The sequence below is a fragment of the Etheostoma spectabile genome, unplaced genomic scaffold, assembly GCF_008692095.1.
Source record: "Etheostoma spectabile isolate EspeVRDwgs_2016 unplaced genomic scaffold, UIUC_Espe_1.0 scaffold458, whole genome shotgun sequence".
Taxonomy (NCBI): Eukaryota; Metazoa; Chordata; class Actinopteri; order Perciformes; family Percidae; genus Etheostoma; species Etheostoma spectabile.
The window spans coordinates 113045-124095 of record NW_022605613.1 but is presented as its reverse complement, the minus strand read 5'-3'; the positions used below and the strand labels follow the sequence as shown (position 1 = coordinate 124095).

The 11051-nt window shown below is 50.2% G+C and overlaps 1 protein-coding gene across 1 annotated transcript in view; it reads right to left on the bottom strand.

Moving 5' to 3' along the window:
- The window catches only part of LOC116686731 (uncharacterized), a 110072-nt gene that overhangs the window by 40762 nt on the left and 58259 nt on the right, over window positions 1-11051 (bottom strand). The gene's annotated exons all lie outside the window — the stretch shown is intronic.

Sequence of the window (11051 nt, the reverse complement as noted above, 5' to 3'; positions counted from 1 at the left end):
AATAATATAGTTTAAAAACATAAAACCATTTAACCACCACAGTAAACAGTGGCTGAGTAACTAAACACAGACCCCAGCCCTCCTTCCTGCTGCGTTATCATTCAACAACCTAATTACCTGAGGATAAAAACTATCCCTAAAACGTGATGTGCGCGTTGGGATACTCTGCAAAAAATCTTGGTGCACTGACATGGAAGTGATCTCCCACTCTGTTCACCGGTCCTTGAACATCTTACCATCAAAGTCGGCCGTTCTAATCACCAAGGGAATTTCCATCGGTATACTCAATGCGGTATACCTCCCTCCCGAAGCGAAAGCTAAGGCAGACCTGGAGGAGCTCAGTGATGTTGTCGACAGGTCTGAGAGGCTGCACCTCAAGCTCTCTCCGTTGTAGCCGGTGACTTCAATCACTGGCAACTAAAGTCAGTGCGACCAAATCTTCAGCACGTAGCGTGCAACCAGAGAAAATAAAAACTCTTGACCATGTTATTCAAAAATTAAGGGAGCTTATAAATCTGTCCCCGGCCTCACATTTGGGAAATCAGATCATTCCTCTGTACTGCTGCTCCCTGTGTACAAGAGGTGATAAAGAGAGAGAAACCCATTGTGAGGACAGTACAGCGCTGGACTGCTGAAGGGGAGCTCATGTTGCAAGGCTGCTTTGAATCTACTGGACTGGTCAGTTTTAGTGATTCCGCTACCTTGCTGGGTACAATGAGGCAGTACTGACTATTGTTAATTCTGTGTGTGGACAGCTGTATTCCCTCGCATACTTTTCGTGTGTACCCTAACGGAAAGTCGTGGATAAAAATAATGTACGGGTGAAACTGCATGGAAGGACAGTGGCTTTAAAATCTGGAGACGATGCTCGTTACAAAATCGCGAGGTACGAGCTAGGATGCAATCAAGTCTGCTAAAAACAACACGGGACAAGATAGAGATATTGTTGAAGGGGACTCTAGGCGCGTCTGGCAAGCCTACATGTGGTTACTGGCTACAAGGTCAAAACCTATGGCGTCACAATAACCCTGTTCCTTCCAGATGACTTGAATGTTTCTATGCTCGTTTTGAAGGCACGGATGAGCTACTGGGCCTCAAATTGGGGAGTGCATGTCAAAGTACCTTCGATTGGGAATAAACTCAGACACAAATCATCTCCATTTGGTAATCTGTTTAGTAGGCCCGATATCAGGTTCAGTCCATGAACACACGTAAAGTTTTTAATCTGTGAAATAGGGAAGGCTGGGGGAGGATGGTATTATCCACGAGTTTTAAAGACATGTTATAGCCAACTTGCCTCTGTTTTACTGACATTTTTAACGGTCACTCTCTCTTGTGTAGTTCCAAATTGTTTAAAAAAATCTATTATAGTTCCTGTGCCTAAGAAAACGAAGTGCCACTTGTATGATGATTTTGACATAGCATTGACTTCTGTGATATGAAGTGTTTTGAACAAACTTGTGAAAACATGTATCAACAACAGTACCTGTCTCTATTGATCCATTTACAATTTGCATATAGATCAAATAGGGCTGTGGATGTGCTGATCCTTGGCATTACTACGTGTGTTCAAAATCTAGAGGGCAGGGATAATTATGTCAGGATGCTTTTTGTTGATTATGTAGTGCTTTTAACAACCATCAGACCCTCATTTACATCTAAGCTGTTAGACCTGGGCCTCTGCAATTCCATCTGCAAGGGATTACAGGATTTTCTAACAGGTCGCCCCCAGATAGTTAGAGTTGGCACTACATACTCAAGCTGTATAGTGCTAACACGGAGCACCCCAAGGCTGCGTCTCAGTCCTTATTATATAGTCTGTACACATATGACTGTAGGGCCAAACATCCCACTAATAGTATTGTGACATTTGCAGACGACACTACTTTGATAGGACTCATGGACAGCAATAATGAAACTGCTACATGGATGAGGTGTGTATGATGCAAGTGGTGCCGTAAAAATAATTTGTCCATAATGTGGAGAAAACTAAGGAGGTCTCAAGATTTAGGAAGATCAAATTTCACACACACACGGTCTACATTAACAACTCTCCGTTGAAAATGTCAACACGTTTAAATTCTTAGGCATCCATATTCAGACTCCCTCACGTGGTCGTTTCATATTCAGATGTGTCATTAAGAAGGCACATCAGAGGCTATATTTTTTGAGGTGTCTTAAAAATATGGTATGTCTCTTAATATTCTACAGAAATTCTACGTTGTACAATTGAGAGTATATTGACAGGTAACACTGTAGTGTGGTTTGGTAGGACACTCAAATGACGTAATCTTCTGACAAAGGTGGTCAAAAATGCGTCTAAAATCATCGGCGTTCCACTTGAACCGTTGCAACATACTTTACTGGAACGTAGTATAAGAGGCACGTAGTATTATGCAGGATTCTAGTCATCCTGCACACAACCTCCCCCCCCCCCCCACCTTCCTCAGGAAGACGGTTGCAGAGATCCCAACGCGCACATCACGTTTTAGGGTAGTTTTATCTCAGGTAATAGGTTGATTGATATAGAACGCACAGGAAGGAGGGCTGGGGTCTGTGTTTAGTACTCAGCCACTGTTTACTGTGGTGGTTAATGGTTTTAGTTTTAAAACTATATTATTGTATTGATGTTTACTGTTGACTGGTGCTGAGAGAGTGCAATAGGGCATACTGTATTTCATTGCTGGTGGATTGTTCTAAAGTGCATTGACAAATAAATTTTGAACATCTACACACACAATCTACTCATGTACACCCATCTACACACTGTCAGTTCCCCATTAGCTGCAGTAGTAGAACTAACTTCTAACCAGGTAGACCATCAGTAGACCTAACTCTTGACCCAGGTAGACCTAGTGGTAGACCAAACCTTGAACCAGGTAGACCAGTATTAGGCCTAACTGAACCAGGTAGACCAGTAGTAGACCTAACCCTTGACCAGGTAGAACAGTAGTAGACCTAACCTCTACCCAGGTAGACCAGTGGTAGACCAACCTTTGACCCAGGTAGACCCGTATTAGGCCTAACCTCTGACCCAGGTAGCCAGTGGTAGACCAAACCTTTGCACCCAGTAGACCAGTAGACCTAACCTCTATGACCAAGGTAAACACATAGTAGCAAATAGACCCCCCATAACGGACTGACCAGATGGAGTACACTGTCTCCTAGTGAATTGCCCCTCTAGGTGGAATTCCAGACTACCAAAATGATGATGTCATTATGTAGGCGGAGCTCCTGGAAGTGGGCGGAGTTTCACAGTCAGCGGAACAACCCGGAGTCACCGATGTTCTGAACCAATCGATGGCAAAGAGGGACGTTGGTCTCAGCCAATATCTGGCTTGGAGAGAGGTCGTCGCCACACACAGGTACATTAAATACTTCACAAGTATATATAAGTACTTCACATAGGTACTCACAGTATTCACATAGTCATTATAGTACTTCACAGGTACCATTAATTACAATTTATTTATATATAGCATGAAGTGTAATAACAGTTATCTCCAGGTCTTTTATCAAGAGCAGGTCAAGACCAGACTCTGGGAGTTCTTTATCTCCCAGGTCTTTATAAAGAGCAAGGTCTAGACCGGACTCTGGGATGTTATTATCTCCCCAGGTCTTTCATAAGAGCAGGTCTAGACAAGACTCGGAGTTATTTACTCCAGGTCTTTCATAAAGAGCAGGTCTAGACGGACCCTGGGATTATTTATCTCCCAGGTCTTTCCATAAAGAGCAGGTCTAGACCAGATCTGGGACAGTTTCCCACCAAGAGCAGCACTAGGGCACAGAGGCAAGAAACATTCCTTTAAAGATGAACTGAACTGGAATTTGAATAATGGTGATATAACCTCTCGGGAAACCATCACCTTACGTGGTGGAGAGGTTTGTGTGTCCCTATGAACTGAGGGCGTGTTGTCTGGAGATTTGTGCTCTGGTGGTTCCCATGTCAAAGAGGTCTCAGGGGAGGGGCCAGGAAAAAGAATGGTTCAAAGACTTCGATGGTTGAACAGGAAGGTAGAGAGACCCCCGCCCGGAAAGAAGCACGCGGGGCCCCGTCTGGAGCCAGGCCCAGATCGGAGCCCGGTCACCTCTCTGTGGGGGAAGGAGACGGAAACTGTGCGGGAGGTGGAGCGTTAACCGGTTAGATCTGGTGGGGCTACCTCTACGCACAGTCTCGGTTCTGGAACCGTACTTTGGATAGGGGTGATCTCTGTCCTACTCCTGAGTTGGCCCATTGTGAGCGCGCCGGGCGGGTGTGGGGAATACTCACAAAGCCCCCGGCTGAGTGCCGCTGCGTTGGAGTTGTACCCCGGTGGCGAGAGGGTCGCCGCACACCTGGGTGATGGGGGGGAAAACTTGACTGTGGTTTGTGCGTATGCACCAAACCAAGAGTTGGAGTATTCTGCCTTCTTGGAGACCTTGAATGGAGTCCTGTATGGGGCTCCAGGTTCGGCTGGGGGGAACTCAATGCACACGTGGGCAATGATGGAGATACTTGGAGAGGCTTTATTGGGAGGAACGGCCTCCTGATCAACCAGAGTGGTTGTCTGTTGTTGGACTTCTGTGCTAGTCATGGATTGTCCATCACAAACACCATGTTGAAAATAGGGATGTCAGAAGTGTACTTGGTACCAAGAGCACCCCTAGGCCAAAGGTCAATGATCGATTTATAATCGTTTAATCTGATCTGAGGCCGGTATGTTTGTGGACACTCGGTTGAAGAGAGGGGCAGAGCTGTCAAATGATCACCATCTGGTGGTGAGTTGGGTCAGGGGGGGGAAAGTCTCTGGACAGACCTGGTAAGCCCAACGGGGTAGTGCGGGTAAACTGGGAACGTGGGGGGCACCTGTCCGACGGACTTTCAACTCACACCTCGGTGGAGCTTTTCGGACATCCTGTGGAGGCTGGGGGCATTGACATGAGTGGACAAGTTCAAAGTTTCCATTGCTAAAGATGCGGCGGCGAGGCGCTGTGGTCTTAGGGTTTTTAGGTGGCCTCAAGGGGCGGGGTAAAACCCACGAACACCCTGGTGGACACCAGGTGGTCAGGAAGCCGTCCAACTGAAGAAGGAGTCTTTCAGGATATGTTGTCTCGGAGGACTCCGGAGGCAATTGCAGGGTACTGAGGCCTGAAGGGCTGCAGCCGCTGCCGGGACGAGCAAAGCCGCGAATGTGGGAGAAGTTTGTAGATATATGGAGAAGGACTTTCGGTCGGCACCAAGGTGCTTCTGAGAAACCGTTTGCCAGTATACAGTAAGGATGGGACGTTGTGACCTCAACTCTCAGGTAATAGGGCGGTGGAAGGAGCACTTTGAGGAACTCCTAAATCCAGGGGACACGACCCCTCTTGGTAGAGGTGAGCTGGGGATGATGGGGGATTGTGTCAATTCCTGTGGAGGGTCGCTGAGGTAGTCAAACAACCCACAGCGGCAAAGCCCCAGGGATTGATGAGGATCCGTGACCAGGAACTGCTGAAGGCTCTGGTGTGTGGAGGGGTGTCTTGGTTGACACGCTCTTCAACATTGCGTGGAAGTCTGGGACGGTGCCTAGGAGTGGGCGACCGGGGTGGTGGTCCCTCTTCAAAAAAGGGGGACCAGAAGGTGTGGCAATTACAGGGGTATCACACTTCTCAGCCTCCCGGTAAAGTTATACTCCAGGTGTTCTGGAAAGGAGGGTTCGGCCGATAGTTCAAACTCGGACTTGAAGAGGAACATGCGGATTCCGTCCTGGTCGTGGAAACAAGGATCAGAATCTTTACTCTCGCAAGATCTTGAAGGCGGGCCTGGGAGTATGCCCAACCAGTCTACATGTGTTTCTGATTGGAGAAGGCGTATGACCGGGCCCCGGAAGAAATTGTGTGATGTGGGGATATGGGGTGAGGGGGGTCTCTTCTCGGGCCATCCAAATCTATGTATGACCACAAGCGAGAGCTGTGTCCGGGTTCTCGGCAGTAAGTGCGGACTCGTTCCAGGGTCTGGGGGTTGTCCTCCGCCAGGGGGCTGCGCGTGTAACCAATCCTGTTTGTATCTATTTATGGACAGGATAAGGGCAGTTGTCGGGTCGGGGGAGGGGTTGCAGTTCGGTGGGAGCAGGATCTCATCGCTGCTTTTGAGATGAGTGGTCCTGTGGCGTCATCGGTCTGGGACCTTCAGCACTCTCGGATCGGTTCGCAGCCGAGTGTGAAGGGCTGGGTGAGGATCAGCACCTCTAAATCTGAGGCCTTGGTTCTCACAGGAAAACCGATGGAGTGCTTACTTCGGTGTAGGGAGTAAGTCCTTACCCCAAGTGAAGGAGTTTAAGTACCTTGGGGTCTTGGTTTGCGAGTGAGGGGACCATGGAGCGTGAGATTGGTCGGAGAATCGGGCAGCCGGTGTGGTATTACATTCCGTTATCGCACCGTTGGGACGAAAAAGAGAGCGAGCAGAGAGGCCAAAGCTCTCGATCTACCGGGCAATGTCTGTTCCTACCTCACCTATGGTCATGAGGCTGGGTCATGACCGAAAGAAAAGAATTCAGGGTACACGGCCGGAATGGGTTTCCTCAGGAGGGGTGGTGGCGGTCTCCTAGAGATAGGGTGGAAGCACAGTCATCCGAGAGGAGCCGGAGCGAGTAGCGGCATGCTCCTTCACGTCGAAAGAGCCAGTTGAGGTGGTTCGGGCATCTGGTAAGGATGCCTCCTGGGCGCCTCCTAGGAGGTGGTCCAGGCAGGTCAGCTGGAGGAGGCCTCGGGGATGACCCAGGACTAGGGGAGAGATTATATCTCCAACTGGCCTGGGAACGCCGGATCCCCAGTCGGAGCTGGTTATTGTGGCTCGGGAAAGGGAAGTTTGGGTCCCTACAGGAGTGCTGCCCGAGACCCGATACCGGATAAGCGGATGAAGATAGATGGATGGATTGATATAACAGATGTATTTTATTTCTTCCCACTGTACAATTATTAAAATGGGGCAAGGTGTTAAAAGGGAATAAAAGGCAAGTTGAAAGTGTTGTTTGTAACATGGGCGCCGCCATGTTGGAATTCCACAATCCACTACGTCACTGGCATGGTAAGCTACGTGGCTAACTAGCGCTAGCAACCAGCATAGCAACAGCATTCAAAGAGTCGGAAGGCTAGCGGACATATGGCTGGGGAAAAGGAAAAGAAAGAAAAGTCTGGGGGGGTATACGTTTGCCCCTGGCTTTAGTAATTAACTGTACTAGGGCTAAGGGGGGGGGCGCAGCGTAAGACACTGTTTAGGGCTAAGGGGAAGGGGGCGGGGCTGCAGTAAGGACCTGTATAGGGCTAAGGCGCTGGGGTTCGACACATTCACAGGCTACATTGACAGGGAGAACAGTCCTCAACTCAGGCTAGCAGCTAGCTGCCTTAAAACGGGCTAGCCTCCGACAGCCGTGATTTCCAGTCTGTTTAGCGACAGACTATTTGAAGAGCTGTGTCTCTGATACAACAGGGTCCCGGTGAGGTTAATCACCAGCTGCCTGACGATGCAGGCTGTACACGAGTCCACAAGACTGAACCTGAGGCCTGCAGGCTCCAGATACGGGCAGGACGATAGACCACCAGACTGAAACTGAGGCCTGCAGCTCCAGTTACAGGGGCAGGACCGATAGACACACCAGACCTGAAAACCTGCCACTGACAAGGGCGCGAAACCTCACGGCAAGCAGTAGACAGAGAGGTAGCGATGGTTACTGTTGTTCAGCATCCTATCAGAGGACAGAGAGGTAGCTATGAGTTACATTTTGCAGCATCTATCAGAGGACAGCAGAGGTAGCTATGGTTACCTGTATCAGCATACTATCAAGTCACACTAGGCAAAGGGCGGGTGGTAACGTTGTTGTCACACAAAAAACGAACATATCACTACAAAAATAAGCAACGTGTCGGCTTTTAAGCGTTATCCAAAACAGAGTACGGACACACTGGGACATAATGAGACACACACAAGACGGTTAGAGAACTAACCCTGACCCTAGATCAAGACTAGGTTAGAGACTAACCTGACCCTAGGTAGGACAGGGTAGAACTAACCTGACCCTGACCAACAACAAAGCTAGATCCCACGATCCAACGGAGGGAAAGACTGACACACTGGACATTACTGAGACCCAACACCGAGCTAGATACCAACGAATCCAACGAGGAAGGAACAGGGCTAGCCAGCTAAATACGACGGCAGCTCTGATGACAAACTCACAACGCTAGCACTCCGACCACAGACAGTAGAAATAACCAGACTCCCACGATACCACAGATCCACTAAACTCGTTACTAGCCGCTAGCTAAACCCAGAATCCAACGTCCCTCTCTACTCCCCCCGAAGAGCGAGGTGTTAGCCGCTAGCTAAACCACAGAATCCACCGTCCTCTCTACTCCCCCCGAAGCTAGCTGATGTAGCCGCTAGCTAAACCAGAATATCCACCGTCCCTCTCTACTCCCCCTGAGGCGTGATGTTAGCCGCTAACTAAAACCACAGAATCCACCGTCCCTCCACTCTGAAGTAGCTGATGTTCCCGTCTCAGTCAGATTACAGGCCTGTCCTCACAGTCAGACTCTACAGGCCTGTCCCTCACATCAACTCACGGCTGTCCCTCACAGTCAGACTCTACAGGCCTGTCCTCCGCGACCCTACCCTGTACCTCACCCAGAACTCACCGGCCTGTCCCCACAGTCGACCTACAGGCCTGTCCCTCACAGCAATCTACAGCCTGCCCCCAGTCAGACTCTACAGGCTTCCCCACAGTCAGACCTACAGGCCTGACCCTCACAGTCAGACTCTACAGGCCTGTCCCTCACAGTCAGACTCTACAGGCCTGTCCCTCACAGTCAGATCTACAGGCCGTCCTCACCAGTCGATACTAGGCCTGTCCCTCACCTCAGATCTACAGACGTCTACAGGCAGACACTACAGTCCCGTCCCCCAGTCAGATCTACAGGCCTGTCCCTCACCAGTCAGACTCTACAGGCCTGTCCCTCCACAGTCGGCCGGACACTACAGGCCGTCCCTCACAGTCAGCACACTACAGCTGTCCCACAGTCAGACACTACAGGACGTCCCTCACAGTCAGACTCTATAAGGCCCCGTCCTCCAGTCAGACTCTACAGGCCTGTCCCTCACAGTCGACTCTACAGGCCGTCCCTCACAGGCAGACTTACAGGCCGTCCCTCACAGTAAGACACTACAGGACTGTCCCTCACAGTCAGACTCTACAGGCCTGTCCCTCACAGTCAGACTCTACAGGTCCTGTCCCTACCCAGTCAGATCTACAGGATGTACGCACAGCGATGCTACGCTGTCCCTCAAGTCAGACTATACAGGACTGTCCCTCACAGTCAGACATACCAGGCCTGACCCTCACATGCGTCAGGAACTCTACAGGCCTGTCCCTCACAGTCAACTGCTACAGGCCTGTCCCCCCTCACAGTCAGACTTACAGGCCTGTCCCTCACAGTCGATAATACAGACTGTCCCCTCACAGTCAGACTTACAGTCCCGTCCAAGTAGATCCAAGCGCCCTCACCGTCAGACTACAGGCCGTCCTAACATTGGAACTAAAGCCTGCCTCACAGTCAGACTCTACAGGCCTGTCCCTCACAGTCAGGACTCTACAGGCCTGTCCTCACAGTCAGACACTACAGGCCCGTCCCTCACAGTCAGACTCTACAGGCCGTCCCTCACAGTCAGACTCTACAGGCTGTACTACAGTTGGCACTACCAGGCCTGGTCCCTCACAGTCGACTCTACAGGCCTGTCCCCTCACAGTCGACTCTTACAGGGCCTGTCCTCACAGTCAGACACTACAGCCTGCCCTCCACTAGGCAGGACCTACAGGCCTGTCCCTAACAGTCGGACTCTACAGGCCTCCCTCCCGTCAGACCTCTACAGGCCGTCCCTCACAGTCAGACTCTACAGGCCCGTCCCTCACAGTCAGACAACTACAGGCCTGTCCCACACGATTCAGATCATACAAGGACTGGCCCACAGTCAGACTCTACAGGCCTGTCCCTACAGTCAGGACATAAGAAAGTCCCTCACAGTCGCAGACTCTACAAGGCTGTCCCACAGTCCAGACCTTACAGGCCTGTCCCTCCAGTCAGACTCTACAGGCCTGTCCTCACAGTCAGACACCTCAGGACTGTCCCTCACGTTCAGACTCTACAGGCTGTCCCTCACAGTCAGACAATACAGGCCGTCCCTCACAGTCAGACTTACGGCCGTCCCTCACAGTCAGACTCTACAGGCCGTTCCCTCCACAGTCAGATCTAAGGCCTGTCCCTCACAGTCGCGACACTACAGGCCTGTACCTCACCAGTCAGATCTACAGGCCGTCCTCACGCTCGATACAGGACCTGTCCCCACGGTCAGACTCTCCCGGCGTCCTCACAGGCCAAATGTGTAACCCGAGCAATTAAAATTACTCATTGTTGTAATTAATATGCTGCAAGCCGTTGCCTAGATTACCGGCAGGTCCCCACATTTGCAGGACGTCACGATATTCTCAGCGCCTAAACTAACAAACGCATTTTTGTGTTTTGCTTAAAAAAAAAGCTATATGATTTGTTAACTAAACGTTGTTAGTGTAATTCATTTGTAATTATCATTAACAGCAAGTTATCAAAATTTATGTTTTGCAGTTCAGAGCTTTAAGAGAAAGAAACCTGGAGCAGAACCAAGGACCTCAGGGTGGGGGGGGGGGCATCGCTCCGACCGGTTGGGGGTGAGAGTAAAATACAGAGACAGACAGACAGGACAGCAGAGAAAAGACAGAGAGAGCGAGGAATGGGAATACGAGCGGGGTGTGCGCAGGAAACATGCGCAGGGGACTCAACCCACAGACCAGAACCAGAACACGCAGGAAGTGATAGGATGGAGAAGGAGGAGAGGGCAAGATCTGGGAAAGGAGAAGAGTCGAGTTTCTAACATGCATCAATGGGATGAGTTGCATAAAGCTGGAGAGGAAGGAGGGAGGGAGATGTGCTCGTTGCATCATGGAGAAGTCCCCGCAGTCTAGTCCTCTATTAGCGGCGTAACTAAGTGATGGTTCAGGACTCTC